Below are 21,080 nucleotides of genomic sequence, written 5' to 3' on the forward strand. Positions count from 1 at the left end.
TTCCAGCTTTACAACATAGTGATTCAACACATTTATACATTATGATGTTTGCCACAAGTGTAGCTACCATCTGTCCTAATATATCACTATATAGTATTAGTATATTCCTTACATTGTGACTTTTATTCCTGTGACTTATTCATTCCATAAGGGGAAGCCTATGTCGCCCTCTCCCTTTTTCCATTTTCCCTACTTCCTTTTTCTCCCCCACTCTGGGAACCATCAGCTTGTTCTCTGTATTTATAATATCTAGCTATTTCAATAAATATAGTTGAACTACCTACCATTGAAATGGCATACAGTGGCAATAAGTGCCACCTGCATACAACTATGGTGTTTTTATCCTGCAGAAATCTATCACATAGGTCTATACTGCCTCCAGTCTGAAAGTTAAAAGCATAGGTATTTATCATTTTTATTAAAACCTTATTAGGAAAAACTCCCCATATACAGAAAAATGAAAAAAACAACAACAACATTTCAATACCATATACCTTCCATTCATATCTACCTGGAATAGACTTAACATTTGTCAACATTTTGTCATACTTTCTTTGCTTGGGCATAGCTTACCTTTTTTCCGAACCTTTTAAAATTAGGTTGCAGGGGCGCCTGTGTGGCTCAGTGGGTTAAGCGTCTGCCTTCAGTTCGAGTCATGATCTCAGGGTCCTGGGATCAAGACCCCAGTCGGTCTCCCTGCTCAGCGCAGAGCCTGCTTTCCCTCCTCCCTCTGCTGTTCCCCCTGCTTATGCCCTCTCTCTCAGTACATCAAATAAATAAATAAAATCTTTAAAAATGAATAAATAAATGAAAATAGGTTGCAGGAGTCATGACACTTTACTCCTAAATTGTTCAGCACGCATGTTCTAAGAGTAAGGATGTTCTCTTTGTTGTTGTTGTTTAAGTTGATTTGTTTATTTGTTTTTACATAATCTCTATACCCAATATGGGGCTTGAACTCATAACCCCAAGATTAAGAGTCTCATGCTCCAGCAACTGAGCCAGTCAGGTGCCCCTTTGCTCATCTTACCACACTTCTTTGCAACAAAAATAAGCACGTAAATTTTCATTACCAAAAGCATTTCTTTCTGCTGATCATAAGGCTCTAAATTTTGAAAAAAAATCTTTTGTATTTATTTATCATTCCAGTGATCATAAATATAAAACTTACAAAGACAATGAAAATCTATTGCACATTTTTATAAGTAATTATTAAACATATAAGTCCAATTTTATTGGAAATGTGTTTCTTAATGAGTTGCATGGTCATTTTAATTTTTTCTATGGATGAATATAACATTACTATAATGAGAGAGGATTTGGCATCAGATTTTTTGTTTGTTGGTTTAAGATTTTTATTTTACTTACTTATTTGAGAGAGAGAGCACAAGTAGGGGGAGCAGCAGGCAGAGGGAGAAGGAGAAGCAGGCTCCACGCTGAGCAGAGAGCCCAATGTGGGACTTCATCCCAGGACCCTGGGGTCATGACCTGAGCCAAAGACAGAAGCTTAACTGACTGAGCCACGTAGGAGCCCCTCAGCATCAGTTTTATTCCTAGTTTTCTGTTTTAATAGATGTAAGCACTGAGAAACCAGTTTACATAAGTAAGTAGCTGGGAATGGAAGGAGTTTTGTCAGAGTAATGCCACTCAATTCTTTGAACTTGAATTACAGGCAAAAAAAAATCATATAATAATCTATCCTCAAAAATAATTTTTAGAGGTGCTTGGGTGGCTCAGTCAGTTAAGATTATAACTCTTGATTTCACCTCAGGTCATAATCTCAGGGTCCATGCCCAGCATGGAACCTACTTGGGATTTTCTCTCTTTCTCCACTTCTCTCCAGCCCCAAACCCACTAAAAGAAAAAAAAATTCTAAAAAACAATAATTTTTACGTGGGGTGCCTGGCTGACGCCAGGTTAAGTATCTGAGTTTTGATTTCGGCTGAGATTACTATCTCAGGGTTATGGGATCCAAATCCTGTTCACTTTATGCTGGGTGCAGGGTCTGCTTGAGAGTCTCTCTTTCCCTCTGTCTCTGCCCCTCCCCCCCCCACACTCCCTCAAACTAAGTAAGTAAAATATTTACTACTACTACTACTAATTTTTGCTGATTTCTCCACTGACAACTCAATTAAGTTCTCCTTTAAATTTCTGGAAAGAAAAAAAAATGGAAACAACCTGACTTTTAAAGGATTTGCTCCCCTGTCATTCACTTTCTTCGTACCAACAACTATATTCAAGTGTTCACTTTCTATGGCCTGTAAGATTTTTGTTTGCTTTTAAGATTTATTTATTTATTTTAGAGAGAGAACTTGAAGGGGAAGGGCAGAGGGGGAGGGAGAGAGTCTTAAGGAGACTCTGGGCTGAGTGTGGAGCTTGAAGAAGGGTTTTTTTCGAGGGAGGAGTCAAGATGGCGGAGAAGTAGCAGCCTGAGACTACATCAGGTAGCAGGAGATCAGCTCGATAGCTTATCTAAACATTGCAAACACCTACAAATCCAACGGGAGAACGAAGAGAAGAAGAACAGCAACTCTAGAAACAGAAAATCAACCACTTTCTGAAAGGTAGGACTGGCGGAGAAGTGAATCTAAAACGACGGGAAGATAGACCGTGGGGGGAGGGGCCGGCTCCCGGCAAGCGGCGGAGCAACGGAGCACAAAATCAGGACTTTTAAAAGTCTGTTCCACTGAGGGACATTGCTCCAGAGGCTAAACCAGGGTGAAGCCCACGCGGGGTCAGCGTGGCCCCAGACCCCGCAGGGTCACAGAAGGATCGGGGGTGTCAGAGTGTCGGAGAGCTCGCAAGTATTAGAACGGAGAAGCCGGCTGCAGAGACAGAGCCGAGGACTGAACTCTCAGCTCGGGGTTACCTTGAACTGGTCGCGGGCTGGGTGAGCTCGGAGCGTGGCTGGAGGCTGGGGATACGGGAGTGATTGGGTGCTGTCCTCTGGGGGCGCACTGAGGAGTGGGGCCCCAGGCTCTCGGCTCCTACGGGCCAGAGACTGGGAGGCCGCCATTTTCATTCCCGTCCTCCGGAACTCTACGGAAAGCGTTCAGGGAACAGAAGCTCCCAAAAGCGAACCCGAGCCGATTACTTAGTCCGGCCGCCGGTAAGGGCGGTGCAATCCCGCCTCGGGCAAAGACACTTGAGACTCACTACAACAGGCCCCTCCCCCAGAAGATCAACAAAATATCCAGCCAGGACGAAGTTCATCTATCAAGGAGAAAGCAGGTTCAATTCCTAAGACAGCAGAGCAATCCCAGAGGAGGAGAAAGCAAAGCACGGAACTCATGGCTTTCTCCCCATGATTCTTTAGTCTTGCGGCTACTTCAATTTTTTTTTTTCTTTTTTCAATTATTTTTTCTTTATTCTTTTTTCTTCTTCTGCTAAATTTTTTAAAACTTTTACCCTTTTCTTTTTAACGTTTTTTGACTAGTTCATCTAAATATATATATTTTTTCTTTCTTTTTCATATTTTTTATTTGTTTTATTTTTTAAATTTTTTTCTTTCTTTCTTTTTTTTTCTTTTTTTTTTCAGAAGCTGTTTTTATCCCCTTTCTCCCCCCCACAATTTGGGGTCTCTTCTGATTTGGTTACAGCGCATTTTTCTGGGGTCTTTGCCACCCTTTTAGTAGTTTATTTGCTCCTTCATATTCTCTTATCTGGACAAAATGACAAGGCGGAAAAAATCACCACAAACAAAAGAACAAGAGACAGTACCAAAGGCTAGGGACCTAATCAACACAGACATGGGTAATATGTCAGATCAAGAGTTCAGAATGACGATTCTGAACATTCTAGCCGGACTCGAAAAAGGCATGGAAGATATTAGAGAAACCCTCTCTGGAGATATTAAAGCCCTTTCTGGAGAAATTAAAGAACTAAAATCTAACCAAGTTGAAATCAAAAAAGCTATTAATGAGGTGCAATCAAAAATGGAGGCTCTCACTGCTAGGATAAATGAGGCAGAAGAAAGAATTAGTGATATAGAAGACCAAATGACAGAGAATAAGGAAGCCGAGCAAAGGAGGGACAAACAGCTACTGGACCATGAGGGGAGAATTTGAGAGATAAGTGACACCATAAGACGAAACAACATTAGAATAATTGGGATTCCAGAAGAAGAAGAAACAGAGAGGGGAGCAGAAGGTCTATTGGAGAGAATCATTGGAGAGAATTTCCCTAATATGGCAAAGGGAACAAGCATCAAAATCCAGGAGATGCAGAGAACCCCCCTCAAAGTCAACAAGAATAGGTCCACACCCCGTCACCTAATAGTAAAATTGACAAGTCTTACTGACAAAGAGAAAATCCTGAAAGCAGCCCGAGAAAAGAAGTCTGTAACATACAATGGTAAAAATATTAGATTGGCGGCAGACTTATCCACAGAGACCTGGCAGGCCAGAAAGAGCTGGCATGATATATTCAGAGCACTCAACGAGAAAAACATGCAGCCAAGAATACTCTATCCAGCTAGGCTATCATTGAAAATAGAAGGAGAGATAAAAAGCTTCCAGGACAAATAAAAACTGAAAGAATTTGCAAACACCAAACCAGCTCTACAGGAAATATTGAAAGGGGTCCTCTAAGCAAAGAGAGAGCCTAAAAGTAGTAGATCAGAAAGGTACAGAGACAATATACAGTAACAGTCACCTTACAGGCTAATAATGGCACTAAATTCATATCTCTCAATAGTTACCCTGAATGTGAATGGGCTAAATGCCCCAATCAAAAGACACAGGGTATCAGAATGGATAAAAAAACAAAACCCATCAGGATGTTGCCTACAAGAAACTCATCTTAGACACGAAGACACCTCCAGGTTTAAAGTGAGGGGGTGGAAAACAATTTACCATGCTAATGGGCATCAGAAGAAAGCTGGGGTGTCAATCCTTATATCAGATCAATTAGATTTTAAGCCAAAGGCTATAATAAGAGATGAGGAAGGACACTACATCCTACTCAAAGGGTCTGTCCAACAAGAAGATCTAACAATTTTAAATATCTATGCCCCTAACGTGGGAGCAGCCAACTATATCAACCAATTAATAACAAAATCAAAGAAACACATCAATAATAATACAATAATAGTAGGGGACTTGAACACTCCCCTCACTGAAATGGACAGATCATCCAAGCAAAAGATCAACAAGGAAATAAAGGCCTTAAATGACACACTGGACCAGATGGACATCACAGATAGATTCAGAACATTTCATCCCAAAGCAACAGAATACACATTCTTCTCTAGTGCACATGGAACCTTCTCCAGAAGAGATCACATCCTGGGTCACAAACCAGGTCTCAACCAGTATCAAAAGATTAGGATCATTCCCTGCATATTTTCAGACCACAATGCTCTGAAGCTAGAACTCAATCACAAGAGGAAATTTAGAAAGAACCTAAATACATGGAGACTAAAGAGCATCCTTCTAAAGAATGAATGGGTCAACCAGGAAACTAAAGAAGAATTGAAAAAATTCATGGAAACAAATGATAATGAAAACACAACGGTTCAAAATCTGCGGGACACAGCAAAGGCAGTCCTGAGAGGAAACTATATAGCAGTACGAGCCTTTCTCAAGAAACAAGAAAGGTCTCAAGTACACAACCTAACCCTACACCTAAAGGAGCTGGAGAAAGAACAAGAAAGAAACCCTAAACCCAGCAGGAGAAGAGAAATCATAAAGATCAGAGCAGAAATCAATGAAATAGAAACAAAAAAGACAACAGAACAATTCAATGAAACTAGGAGCTGGTTCTTTGAAAGAATCAATAAGATTGATAAACCCCTGGCCAGACTTATCAAAAAGAAAAGAGAAAGGACCCAAATAAATAAAATCATGAATGAAAGAGGAGAGATCACAACTAACACCAAAGAAATACAGACAATTATAAGAACATACTATGAGCAACTCTACGCCAACAAATTGGACAATCTGGAAGAAATGGATGCATTCCTAGAGACATATAAACTGCCACAACTGAACCAGGAAGAAATAGAAAACCTGAACAGGCCCATAACCAGTAAGGAGATTGAAACAGTCATCAAAAATCTCCAAACAAACAAAAGCCCAGGGCCAGACGGCTTCCCAGGGGCATTCTACCAAACATTTAAAGAAGAACTCATTCCTATTCTCCTGAAACTGTTCCAAAAAATAGAAATGGAAGGAAAACTTCCAAACTCATTTTATGAGGCCAGCATCACCTTGATCCCAAAACCAGACAAGGACCCCACCAAAAAAGAGAACTACAGACCACTATCCTTGATGAACACAGATGCAAAAATTCTCACCAAAATACTAGCTAATAGGATTCAACAGTACATTAAAAGGATTATTCACCACGATCAAGTGGGATTTATTCCAGGGCTGCAAGGTTGGTTCAACGTCCACAAATCAATCAATGTGATACAACACATTAATAAAAGAAAGAACAAGAACCACATGATACTCTCAATAGATGCTGAAAAAGCATTTGACAGAGTACAGCATCCCTTCCTGATCAAAACTCTTCAAAGTGTAGGGATAGAGGAAACATACCTCAATATTATCAAAGCCATCTATGAAAAACCCACCGCAAATATCATTCTCAATGGAGAAAAACTGAAAGCTTTTCCGTTAAGGTCAGGAACACGGCAGGGATGTCCATTATCACCACTGCTATTCAACATAGTACTAGAAGTCCTAGCCTCAGCAATCAGACAACAAAAAGAAATTAAAGGCATCCAAATCGGCAAAGAAGAGGTCAAACAATCACTCTTCACAGATGATATGATACTATATGTGGAAGACCCAAAAGACTCCACTCCAAAACTGCTAGAACTTGTCCAGGAATTCAGTAAAGTGTCAGGATATAAAATCAATGCACAGAAATCAGTTGCATTTCTGTACACCAACAACAAGACAGACGAAAGAGAAATTAAGGAGTCAATCCTATTTACAATTGCACCCAAAACTATAAGATACCTAGGAATAAACCTAACCAAAGAGAATAAGAATCTATATGCAGAAAACTTTAAAGTACTCATGAAAGAAATTGAGGAAGACACAAAGAAATGGAAAAATGTTCCATGCTCCTGGATGGGAAGAATAAATATTGTGAAAATGTCTATGCTACCTAAAGCAATCTACACATTTAATGCAATCCCTATCAAAATACCATCCATTTTTTCAAAGAAATGGAACAAATAATCCTAAAATTTATATGGAACCAGAAAAGACCTTGAATAGCCAAAGGAATATTGAAAAAGAAAGCCAAAGTTGGTGGCATCACAATTCCGGACTTCAAGTCTATTACAAAGCTGTCATCATCAAGACAGCATGGTACTGCCACAAAAACAGACACATAGATCAATGGAACAGAAGAGAGAGCCCAGAAGTAGACCCTCAACTCTATGGTCAACTAATCTTCGACAAAGCAGGAAAGAATGTCCAATGGAAAAAAGACAGCCTCTTCAATAAATGGTGCTGGGAAAATTGGACAGCCACATGCCGAAAAATGAAATTGGACCACTTCCTTACACCACACACGAAAATAGACTCCAAATGGATGAAGGACCTCAATGTGAGAAAGGAATCCATCCAAATCCTTGAGGAGAATGCAGGCAGCAACCTCTTCGACCTCAGCCATAGCAACATCTTCCTAAGAACAACGGCAAAGGCAAGGGAAGCAAGGGCAAAAATGAACTATTGGGATTTCATCAAGATCAAAAGCTTTTGCACAGCAAAGGAAACAGTTAACAAAACCAAAAGACAACTGACAGAATGGGAGAAGATATTTGCAAACGACATATCAGATAAAGGGCTAGTGTCCAAAATCTATAAGGAACTTAGCAAACTCAACACCCAAAGAACAAACAATCCAATCAAGAAATGGGCAGAGGACATGAACAGACATTTCTGCAAAGAAGACATCCAGATGGCCAACAGACACATGAAAAAGTGCTCCACGTCACTCGGCATCAGGGAAATACAAATCAAAACCACAATGAGATATCACCTCACACCAGTCAGAATGGCTAAAATTAACAAGTCAGGAAATGACAGATGCTGGAGAGGATGTGGAGAAAGGGGAACCCTCCTCCACTGTTGGTGGGAATGCAAGCTGGTGCAACCACTCTGGAAAACAGCATGGAGGTTCCTCAAAATGTTGAAAATAGAACTACCCTATGACCCAGCAATTGCACTACTGGGTATTTACCCTAAAGATACAAACATAGTGATCCGAAAGGGCACGTGTACCCGAATGTTTATAGCAGCAATGTCTACAATAGCCAAACTATGGAAAGAACCTAGATGTCCATCAACAGATGAATGGATAAAGAAGGTGTGGTATATATACACAATGGAATACTATGCAGCCATCAAAAGAAATGAAATCATGCCATTTGCGACGACATGGATGGAACTAGAGCATATCATGCTTAGTGAAATAAGTCAATCGGAGAAAGACAACTATCATATGATCTCCCTGATATGAGGACATGGAGAAGCAACATGGGGGGTTAGGGGGATAGGAGAAGAATAAATGAAACAAGATGGGATTGGGAGGGAGACAAACCATAAATGACTCTTAATCTCACAAAACAAACTGGGGGTTGCTGGGGGGAGGTGGGATTAGGAGAGGGGGAGGAGGCTATGGACATTGGGGAGGGTAAGTGCTATCGTGAGTGCTGTGAAGTGTGTAAACCTGGCGATTCACAGACCTGTACCCCTGGGGATAAAAATACATTATATATTTATTTAAAAAAAAATTTGGAAGGGGAGGCGAACCATAAGAGACTATGGACTCTGAAAAACAACCTGAGGGTTTTGAAGGGTCAGGGGTGGGAGGTTGGGGGAACAGGTGGTGGGTAATGGGGAGGGCACGTTTTGCATGGAGCACTGGGTGTTGTGCAAAAAGAATGAATACTGTTACGCTGGAAAAATAAATAAAATGGAAAAAAAAAAAAAAAAAGGGTTTTTTTTCTCACAACCCTGAGATCACAACTCTGAGATCATGACCTGAGCTGAAATCAGGAGTCAGACGCTTAACTTACTGTGCCACTCAGGCGCCCCTATGGCATGGAAGTTTTTAATACCTTGGAAAGTGCATCTAGAAGAATTTGAGATGTGAGGAAGATTTATTGTTATGGAATAAGAAAAAAACAATTGTGAAAGGAGAGTCTACACTTCCATCACAAGCTCATATTCAAACAGATTTTTTTCTTTTTTTTTCTTAACATATAATGTATTATTAGCTCCAGGGGTACAGGTCTGTGAATCATCAGGCTTACACACTTCACTGCACTCACCATAGCACATACCCTCCCCAATGTCCATAACCCAACCACCCTCTCCCTACCCTCTCTCCCCACAGAAACCCTCAGTTTGTTTCGAGATTAAGAGTCTCTTATGGTTTGTCTCCCTCCCGACACCATCTTGTTTCATTTTTTCCTTCCCTACCCCCAAACCCTCAACCCTGCCTCTCAACTTCCTCATATCAGGGAGATCATATGATAATTGTCTTTCTCTGATTGACTTATTTCACTCAGCTTAATATCCTCTAGCTCTGTCCATGTCGTTGCAAATGGCAAGATTTCATTTCTTTTGATGGCTACATAGTATTCCATTGTATATATATACCACCTCTTCTTTATCCATTCATCTGTTGATGGACATCTAGGTTCTCTCCATAGTTTGGCTATTGTAGACATTGCTGCTATAAATATTCGGCTGCACGCACCCCTTTGGATCACTACATTTGTATCTTTAGGGTAAATATCCAGTAGCACGATTGCTGGGTCACACAGTAGCTCTATTTTCAAGTTTTTGAGGAAACTCCATGCTGTTTTCCAGAGTGGCTGCACCAGCTTGCATTCCCACCAACAGTGTAGGAGGGTTACCCTTTCTTTGCATCCTCGCCAGCATCTGTCATTTCCTGACTTGTTCATTTTAGCCATTCTGACTGGTATGAGGTGTTATCTCGTTGTGGTTTTGATTTGTATTTCCCTGATCAGGCAGATCAATCTTTAAAAGGAGTCTGTATATTAGTTGAGGATGTAGAAATTGACTCCTTAAAATTTATCCTCCTGTGAACCTTGGGAAAGTCTTAGGTATCTCACAGGCTAAGCATCATATCTTTGGGAACACTGAGAGGTAGGCTACATGTCTATTTGAGTAGCTCTGCTCCATCCTGTGAAAACAGGTAACAAGAGTGATAAATAAATCTTTACAACTTTGAACCACTGGGAACTCAGAGTTGTTACTATAGCAAAATCTAGATCACAGATAGAAGGGAGAAATCTAAAGTGAGGTGCTGTCATAAGAACCTAAAATATTTAAGAGACAGATGACAGGTAGCAAGAAAACAATTTTCAGAGGATGGAAAGATAGCAATCCATGTTATGAGGTGATAAAGCATTTCATAAAACTGTTTCCTACAGTTCATTTGACAGAGCATATAATAAATTTGTAGCTTAAGCAGCAGATTGAAAAAAAAGGAATTTTTAAAAAGATTTTATTTATTTATTTGACAGAGAGAGATCACCAGTAAGTAGAGAGGCAGGCAGAGTGAGAAGGGGGGGAAGCAGACTTCTCACTGAGCAGAGAGCCCAATGCAGGGCTCAATCCCAGGACCCTGCGATCATGACCTGAGCCAAGGGGCAGAGGCTTAACCCGCAGAGCCACACAGGAACCCCCCAAAGTAATGTTTTATGTTCATTCTTGTTGGCTTGCATTTGACAAGATATTGCAAAAAAGAAATGAGGTGAAAAAAGAATTGACTGGTTTGCAAGCAAGAATGAAGAGAATAAAGAATCACCAATTTGAGGACTCATGGGGTTGAAATAGGCAACTACGTCTCAACCTCAAATAGTTAAAGATAAAACTGAGATGTGCTTGCAGTGACAAAGGATAACTAGAACTCAGCCTGAAGGCAATGCATCAAATTAAGAGAATGGCTGTTTCATCAACTTCTTAAAACTCTGAATGGTTTAACAGGTCCCAGATCAAAAGTCCAACCAACCAAGTGTCTATATATATGACACAATGGCTCAGAGAAAAGAGGCTAAGGAGGGGAAATGACTCTCACATCAAGTCTGATAAAGTTATGTAATCACTATGAGAGACAAAGGGAGAGCAAGGGAGGAAGGGAGGGAGGGGGAGAAAGAGAGAGAGAAAGAGAGAGAATATGAATATGGATAGGGGTTAGAAAAACAAAGAATTTTACTAAATGAGAGTTACACCTTGGAAGAAAGTATGGAGGTGACTATTAACTTGTGAAGTTGATGAAAATGACTAGTTTCGGTTTCTTTCCCTTTTCATTAAGTTCCAAGAGAGTTGCAGTTTCAAAATAATTACTACACTGGACTAAATAAAAGAGATCATAACCATTCACCCTTAGAGCTCCAATATCTCTGGGAAGAAAGGAGGAGGGCATATCCCTCCAACACCCATTCCAGATGTGTCCAAGGATAACGATGGAAAAAGTCATCCACAGAAAGAATCAGGAGCAGTGGAGAACAGTGAATGATGGGGGTCACTGCCAGGGAGCAGAGTCAGGGCTTCATGAAGAAATATTCCTCATTCCCCAAGGTGATATAAGATCCTCAAAAGAGCTGCCAAATAGAATTTCAGAACTGCCACCTATTGGTGCCTGCCTCAGCTACACGTGTCCTTCTTGAAAGGAATCTTTACAGTGGTTATCTTTTCCATGGGACAGATAACTTGACTTTTCAGCATAGGTTTTTATGTCAAAAGGAACCAAATCTGTACCTATTGTAGAGGTGACTGCACATCACTCAGAGATTCTGGGTTTTGATCTGGATGCCCTGAGTAGATAGAGCTTCAAGGATGTCTACCTTGGAAGAGGGTGAGCGTATTTTGCATGCACAAGGGAGTATTAAATGAATATTTGTTGATCACAAGAAAATATTGCTACGCCCCAATATTTCTGATTTTTTTCCCTTTAGGCACATGGTAGGAATATACTTCTTTGCCCCTTTGAAGCTAGAAGTGGCCATGTGATTTCTTTTGGCCAATAAAACTGAATAGAAGTCAAGAGCATCAGTTCCAAGAGGAAGACTTTAAGAGATGTTACACCATTTGCCCTTCTCCCTCCCCTTGCCATGGTTCCCAGTGACATTTCAGAGAGTGAAGCCTCTGTGATTTTGCATCTTTTAGTGAGAACATGGAGCAGAGCCCCTGCCAACCTAAGATGACACAGAGCATGAGTAAGAAATATACTCTTGCCATTTTAAGCTCCTAAGATTTTGAGGATATTACTGAAGCAAAATCTTGCCTAACACAGAAACAAACAAAAAAGATAAACAGAAAACAGCTTGCCTTAACTGAAACAAAAAAAGAAAGAAAGAAAGAAAGAAAAGCACATTATCTTAAAATAATAAAATCTAAAAATGACAGTCTTTAAAATAAATTTCTTTTCAAAATCTGGCTGCAAACACCATCAGTGTCTAGCAGAAAATAAGGAAATCTTCTGTTCATTTTAGCCCTTAGAATTTGTAATGAATTTTTAAAAGAAACTTCATAATCTTAATACAGCCTGGCTAGAATTGCACTGTACTACAAAACACATTAAAGTAACTATGATCCGGGGGCACCTGGGTCGCTCAGTTGGTTTTCTGCCTTCACCTCGGGTCATGATCCCAGGATCCTGGGATCAAGTCCCGCTTTGGCCTCCTTGTTTAGTGTGGAGGCTGCTTTTCCCTCTCCTTCTGCCACTCCCCCTGCTTGTGCTCTCTCCTTCTCTCTCAAATACATAAATAGTCTTTAAAAAATACCAGGATGCCTGGGTGGCTCAGTCAGTTAAGTGGCTACCTTCGGATCCAGTCCTACTTCGGGCTCCCTGCACGGTGGGGAGCCTGCTTCTTCCTCTCCCTTTGCCTGCCACTCTGTCTGCCTGTGTGCTCTCTCTCTGACAAATAAATAAAAATGAAATCTTTAAAAAAAAAATCCACGATCTCCAGTTTGCAAAGAGCCAAGGTGGAGCGGGATTGTCGCCAACAGATGAATGACTCTTTAAAATTGTAGCTGAGGGGCGCCTGGGTGGCTCAGTGGATTAAGACGCTGCCTTCGGCTCAGGTCATGATCTCAGGGTCCTGGGATCGAGCCCCACATCAGGCTCTCTGCTCCGTGGGGACCTTGCTTCCTCCTCTCTCTCTGCCTGCCTCTCTGCCTACTTGTGATCTCTCTGTGTCAAATAAATAAATAAAATTTAAAATTGTAGCTGAGGTGATAATAACATTGAGGTTTCCACATCCTTTATGTATTCACTACAGAATCTAACAGTGCTTGACATGTAAGAGGCACATGGTAAGTATTTGAAGTATTGGCTACAGCTAAACCTAGTTGCTCACTTAAAAATCTAGTCTCAGTTGGTTAAGTGTCCAACTCTTGATTTTGGATCACATCATGACCTCAGGATTGTGAGATTGAGCCCCATGTCAGGCTCCATGCTCAGGACAGAGTCTGCTTGAGATTTGTTCTCTCCCTGTCCCCCTGACCCTCTCCTGCTCTCTCTCTCTCTCTCAAAAAAAAAAAAAAGATATTTAAAAAATATATATAAATATTAAAAAATAAATATTTTTAAAAATTTAATTGAGAAAAGCAGGGGGCATCTGGGTGGCTCTGTTGGTTAAGTGACCAACTCTTGAGTTCAGCTTAGGTTAGGATCTTGGGGTTGTGGAGTTGGGCTCTGCATTCAGAGCCCTCTCCTTCTGCCTCTCCCCCTGCTTGCACTCTTTCTCTTTTCTCGCTAAAATAAACAATAAAAAATAAAATAGGGGCACCTTGGTGGCTCCATCAGTTAAGTGTCTGCCTTCAGCTCAGATCATGGTCCCAAGGTCCTGGGGTTGAGTCCCACATCAAGCTCCTTGCTCAGTGGGGAGCCTGCTTCTCCCTCTGCCTGCCACTCCGCCTGCTTGCTCTCTCTCTCTCTGACAAATAAAGAAAACCTTTATAAATAAATAAATAAATAAATCTTAAAAAAGAAAGATAATCTACTCTCCAAGATCAGCCTATGGAGCTGGGCTATCCCTGATGAGGGTTGCCAGTGAGGGTAGTGTAGAGGTACTGGGGGAAGTAATTCTGGCATCATGGTAAAAGGCAAGCTAGGTTGTTAATCCCCAGATCTTTGTTCCAAGAATAACAAATAAAAAATCCTGGTCCCCTCTATTCATATTGCTAATGATACCTCTACCATCATGATTTAGTTTCATGAGTCAATAGATTCTTCTTTTTGCCTAAGGTAGTCATGTCAGAGTTTTGTCACCTACAAAAAAATGTCATCTACTATAATCCTTTCTCAAGGGATTAACATAACAGATAGGAACAAATAATTAAAAACAGTGCCAAGTGGTATTGTGGAGCATGTAAAAAGGCTAAACCTAGAAGTCTAACAAAGTCGTTGGGCATAGTGGGTAGACAGATGTAGGCAAGCAAACTTTGAGGCTCAGTGACTTGTTGACCCAGGGAAACATGTTTGAATGTTCTTTCATCAGATCTATGAACATTAGTGAAAGAAGTCCAGAAGGGCAAGAAGAGTCTAAATCCAAGAGTGTCAAGGAAGGCAAGGAGAACTAAAGGCTTCAGCTTTGGGGCTGGTATTGGGTTTCCTTTTTTGTGTCAGCAGGCAGTTTTGTGTTTGCAGCTAAGAAAACGGAGCGACTCACACATGCTAGAAAACCCAATTACAGAAGGTGGGGGATTCCTGACACACCAGCCATAGTGAGGCCACAGCAGCCCTAGGCTGCTGGACCATCTGTAAAATGTGTTTGGTCTGGTTCACTGACTAATTGGTTCAATCCCCAAAGAGCAATTAAAAGGTAGTTCCCAGATCCCAGCCAGCTTGTACTATCGTGGAAACATTTTAGGGATGCCTGGGTGGCTCAGTTGGTTAAGTGTCTGCCCTTGGGTTGTGATCCCGAGGTCCTGGGATCCATGTGGGCATTGGGCTCCCTGCTCATAGAAGAGTCTGCTTCTCCCTCTGCCTGCCACTCTCCCTGCTTGTGCTCTCATTCTCTCGCTCTGGAAAAAAAGTATTTTTTAGACCATACCTATGACTAGAAAGAATAGCTTAAGGTAAATGATTTTAAAACTAAAAATATTATTGGGGCGCCTGGGTGGCTCAGTCAGTTAAGCAGCTGCCTTCAGCTTAGGTCATGATTCTGGAGCCCCAGGACTGAGCCAGGCTTTAGGCTTCCTCCTCAGAGGAGAATCTGCTTCTCCCTCTCCCTCTGCTTCCCCCATCCCCCGCTTGTGCTCCCTTTCTCACTCTCAAATAAATAAATAAAATCCTTAAAACTAAAAACATAATTTTTGACAGATGTTCTCTAAATGAAATGATTTATATCCAGTTCCTGCAGGCAGCCCAACAGACATATTTTCATTACTTAAATGTACATTAAAAATACTTTTATTGCAAAAAATTCTCATATACAGTAGAGAGTAGAAAGTAGAGAGGGTAGCATAATTAACTTCCACATACCCATGACTGATTCAATCATTTTACCATATTTGTTTTATCTCTATTTTATGTTTTTAAATTAGTTTTATTTTTAAAAGATTTTATTTTTAAATAATCTCTACACCCAGCATGGGGCTCGAACTCACAATCCAGAGATCAAGAGTCGCATGCTCCCCTGACTGAGCCAGCCAGGCGCTGCTCATCTGTCTCTTTTATTTTCTTCTTATTAAAGTATTTTAAGGGGGCACCTTGGTGGCACAATCAGGTGAGTATCTGACTTCAGCTCAGGTTATGATCTCTTGGTGTCCTGGCATGGAGCCCCGCTGAGCAAGGAGTAGCCTAGTCCCTCTCCCTCTGGCCCTCCCCACTCGTGCAAGCTCTCTCAAATAAATAAATGAAATCTTAAACCACTGAGCCACCCAGGCACTCCTAAATAAATGAAATCTTAAAAAAGAAGATTTAAAGTAGTTTAAGGCAAATTCAGACATCACTTCACCTTCACATATTTCAGTACTCATTTTTAATGAAATGGCATGTTTTTACACTACCGCCATGTTATTATCACACTGTAGCAAGTGATGTTGGTGCTTTTTCCCACACCACGTTGGTTCTTACTATTTCAGTGTATGTTCTTGGCTTGCGGGCTTTCTCTGGCCACTGAAGAGTCCACTCTGCCTCCCCCTCCCGTGGGCACAGCTGAACCAATGCCTGATGGGAGCTGGTATAAAAGTAACCCAGGTCTTGGAGTGCCTGGGTGGCTCAGTGGTTTAAGCCTCTGCCTTCGGCTCAGGTCATGATCTCAGGGTCCTGGGATCGAGCCCCACATCGGGCTCTCTGCTCAGTGGGGAGCCTGTTTCTCCCTCTCTCTCTGCCTGCCTCTTTGCCTACTTGTGACCTCTCTCTCTGTCAAATAAATTAAAAAAAAAAAGTAACCCAGGTCTCTTGACCTGGGGGTGGGGATTGGCTCCGTGGTATAGTCCACACTACTTCCCAAGTACATCAGTGAGATCAAGCTCCACCTGTCCACAGTGGTTAAGTTGCTTAAGAGTGCAGCTTTTATTGGCTTCTAGTCCTTCCTCATCTCACTTCCTCTTCCTCTTCCAGTGTTTTCTGGGATCTTTCGTCAAATATACTACTTGTATTTGAATCTTTATCTCTGGGTCTGGGAGAACCCAAACTATGAAACTCACCTAACCAGACTTACAATAATTCTTTGGTATCATCTAATACCCAGATCTTATTTGAGATTTTCCTAATTATATCAAAATTACCTTTTTATAATTGGTTTGTTAAAATCAGATTTTTAAACTGATTGCATTTGGTTGTTTCTTAAGCCTCTCTAATCTAGAGCAGTCTCTTCTTCCTCACCTCTTTTTGATGACATTGACTTGATTGCAGGAACCAGATCAGTTGTCCTATTCAATTTACCACATTTGGGATTTGTTTATTTGCTTCCTTGTTGTTCCTTTATCTCCTCTATTTCCTACAATGAAAGTTAGCTTTTAGAAACTTGCAGATTCAGGGGCACCTGAGTGGCTCATTCAGTTGAGTGTCTGACTCTTGGTTTCAACTCAGTCATGACCTCAGGGTCCGCGCTGAGTGGGGAGTCTGCTTGAGATCCTCTCTCTACCTCTCTGACCCTTCCCCATGCTCTCTTTCTCTCAAATGAATAAATAAATCTTAAAAAAAAAAAAAAAGAAACTTGCAGGTCTAACTTTTTTAGGGAGCAAGAATACTTCACAGGTAGTGTTGTTAGCGTGATACAATCCTTTTAGGAGACACAAACAACGTGTTGTCCCGCTTGAAGTGACACTACAATTGATAAGTGGGTTCAACTCGTTCATCTCAGAGGGTTTAACAGGAAGCTGTGGTGCTTAAAAACCCTGTTCCATGTGACATTACTAACACTGTTCTATGACTTCAGAGGACAGCTGCTAAGTTCACAGTGAAATTTTGTAGGGTAAAATAATTTTAAACAGGCTTTAAACTATTAACTGCTTCATCTCTTGGAACATACTGCAAACTATTTTCTTTTCTTTTTTTTTTTAAATTATTTATTTATTTATTTATTTGACAGGGAGAGATCACAAGTAGACAGAGAGGCAGGCAGAGAGAGAGAGAGGGAAGCAGGCTCACTGCTGAGCAGAGAGACCGATGCGGGACTCGATCCCAGGGCCCTGAAATCATGACCTGAGCCGAAGGCAGCGGCTTAACCCACTGAGCCACCCAGGCGCCCCCTGCAAGCTATTTTCTAAGGAAAATTCTAGTCTCACTTACAGCTTGAATCATAACTCAATACATCGTTAAAATGGGAACTAGACCCATCTGGCATGAAGTCTCGTTAATACACTTACTCAACAAATACTGAATATTGCAATCTGCCAGACAATGGAATAGATAAGAAGGATACATAAGTAAACTAATCAGTCTTTGTGCTCAAAGAACTTACAGTCTTGTAGGGATCTTACTAGCGATACACAATGGTAAGCACATAGTAGTAGTACCTAATCTGGAGGGAGGATGTCATTAGGGAACTCTTCTTGGAGGAAGCGATATCTAAATTGAAAGCTACATGGCTATTTCTTAAAGAATAAGCACCAGGAAAAGCAAAATGCTTTCCTTTACTTGAAACTAATATGTTTTCTTAAGGAAAACATGAATCGTGTAATTGTTAACTCTTTTTGCTTTGAACCCTAATAATTTCAATCTTGCAACTTAACTCTAATTATGTAGGACCTAATAGTTTGCATATCTTTATTCCAAATGTCTCCTGATCTTGCTTTTCTTTCTGTCCTTTTCCTGAGTTTTAAAGATTATTTTTCTGTTCCAAATTATACATGTTTCTGAAGCTACCTCAGATAGCAGTCTCTTTTGCTTATATTTGAAAACAGGAACAGAAAAAAGAGTCCCATATTGAGCTGGATAAGGGATGACTCTAACTTCAACAAAAATGGTCTTAAGGAGCTTTTCCACTCTACACATGGAGGGGTCCATATGGCATTGTTCTGCATTCCTGTCATAGCTTAAGGGAAACTTTCACAGTGTCTGGAGCCCTTGATATCCTACAAATGAAGGAGTAGAATGTCCTCAAATTCCCTGCAGCAGGGACTCACTTATGTGGCACCAACCTTGACATCCAAATGGAACAGTACAGCTACAAAAGGGAAAGTGATGGCATCTACATCATAATCTGAAGAGAAGCTGGGAGAAGCTTCTGCCGGCAGCTTGTGCCGTTGTGGCCGTTGAAAGCCCAGCTGATGTCAGTGTCCTATCCTCCAGGAATACTGGCCAGCGAGCTGTGCTGAATTTTGCTGCTGCTACAGGAACCACTCCCATTGCTGGAGGCTTCACTCCTGGAAGCTTCACTAACCAGATCCAGGCAGTCTTTGGAGAGCCGAGACTGCTGGTGGTTACTGATCCCAGGGCTGACCACCAGCTCTTACAAAGGCATCTTATGTTAACCTGCTCTGTGTAACACAGACTCTCCACTTCACTACGTGGACATCGCCATCCCTTGTTACACAAGGGAGCTCACTCAGTGAGTCTAATGTGTGTGTATGCTGGCCTGGGAAGTTCGGCGCATGTGTAGCACCATTTCTTGTGAGCACCCCTGGGAGGTCATGCCTGATCTCTACTTCTAAGAGATCCTGAAGAGATTGAAAAAGAAGGGCAGGTTGCTGCTGAGAACTCTGTGACCAAGAAGGGATTTCAGGGTGGATGGACTATTCCAGCCCCTGAGCTCACCGCTACTCAACCCGAGGTTGCAGACTGGTCTGAAGGTGCCCTCAGTGCCTAGTCAGCAGTTCCCTGCTGAAGACTGGAGCACCCACCCTGCCACGGAAGACTGGTCTGCAGCTCCCACTGCTCAGGCCACAGAATGGGTAGGAACAACCACTGAGTGGTCTTCCTCTTCCACAAAGGCAAACAAAATGGAAAGAAGGTTGATGGAAAATAAAGTTTCTAAAAAAAAAAAAGGTCTTAAGGAGGGTGTAACTTTCATCTCTGCTACCACCCATTAGTCCCTGAGGGAGAGTGATGTAGGGGAAGATGAAGTGGAGTCAGAGATATGCTTAAATCCCAGATCTGACAACATTGATATCAATCTTAGTTTGAAATCCTATGGAAAGAATTTGCAGGGACTCCAGGATCTTTTCCTGAATTATAACCAATACCTTTTTTTCATATGTTTAGCTTGAACATAAAAATAATCATTATATTAATTAAGATATCTTTGGCTGCACATCAACAGAGATTTGACTCATAGTTTGTATTATTTCCTGAGGCTGCCGTAATAAAGTGCCACAAACTAGATGTCTTAAAACAAGAGAAATTAATTTTCTCACAGTTCTGGAGGTCAAAAACCCAAAATCAAAGTGTCAGCAGGGTCATTCTTCCTCCAGAAGCTTTTGCAGCAGACTCTTCCTTACCTCTTCCAGTTTCCGGTGGCTCCAGGCATTCCTCGGATTGTCACTGCATAATTCCAATCTCTGCCTCTAGGTTCACATTGCCTTCTCCAGTGCTTCCATTTTTCTCCCCTCTGCATCTCTCCTCTGTGTGTGCGTGTTTTTTAAAAAAAGCTTTATTTATTTACTGGGGCCCCCGGCTGGCTCAGTTGGTCAAGTGTCTGATTTTGGCTCAGGTCATGATTTGGGGGTACTGTGATAGAGCCTCACATCATTGGGCTCCATGCTCAGTGGGGAGTCTGCTTATTCCTTTCCCTTTTCCTGCGCTCCTCCCCCAACTGATGCATGTGCATGCATGCTCTCTCTCTCTCTCAAATGAATAAAATCTTTAAAAAAATTACTTACTTTAGAAAGAGAGTGAATATGTGAGCAGGGGGTAGGGGCAAAGGGAGAGGGAGAGAAGCAGACACCCCTGAGCATGGAGCTTGATCCCACAAACCTGAGATCATGACCTAAGCTGAAACCAAAAGTCAGACACTTAACCCACTGAGCCACTCAGACACCCCACTTTGGTGTGTCTTTTATGAGGACACTTGTCACTGGATTAAGGGCTCACCTGGATAATCCAAGATAATCTTATCCTAAAATCCTTAATTTGATTACATCTGCAAAGACCTTTTCTCCAAATAAGGTCACATTCATAGGTTCTGGGGGTTATGATATAGGCATATCTTTTGGGGTCACCATTCAACCACACAGTAGATTAAACAATGAAGTTATTTCAACTTTCCTTCATAAGAGGAAGTCTGTATGTGACAGGTAATTTAGGATTGGTAAGGCTCAATGATCTCATCAAAGACCCAGACTCTCTGTCTTTCCCCCTCCACAATTCTTAGCATGTTATTTTTTGTTCTCAAATCTTTTGCCTTATGATTACAGGGGACAGCTGCCCCAATTCCTGGCTTCACATCCCTTACAGAAGAGTAAATACAGCAGGAAGGGAAAAAAGACAAGAAAGTAGGAAGACCTCTCCCTGAAGCCTCTGCAGCTTCCCTCTATGTCCTGTCATGCTCAACTGAAATGTATTATTGTCAAAGGGGGATGGGGATGCCATGACTGCCTTGGATCTATCAAGATACATGCCTTGGGATACACTGCCACATTGAAACTTGAGTTTTGATAATGAAAAAGGGAGGCATCTATTGCATAAGC

The 21,080-nt window shown here is 41.4% G+C and overlaps 1 pseudogene; it reads left to right on the forward strand.

Annotated features, from left to right (window-relative positions):
- The window catches only part of LOC123953751, a 52,041-nt pseudogene extending 31,186 nt beyond the window's left edge, over positions 1–20,855 (forward strand).
- Positions 20,856–21,080: the final 225 nt, after the last annotated feature.

This window comes from Meles meles, chromosome 1 (genome assembly GCF_922984935.1).
Source record: "Meles meles chromosome 1, mMelMel3.1 paternal haplotype, whole genome shotgun sequence".
Classification (NCBI taxonomy): domain Eukaryota; kingdom Metazoa; phylum Chordata; class Mammalia; order Carnivora; family Mustelidae; genus Meles; species Meles meles.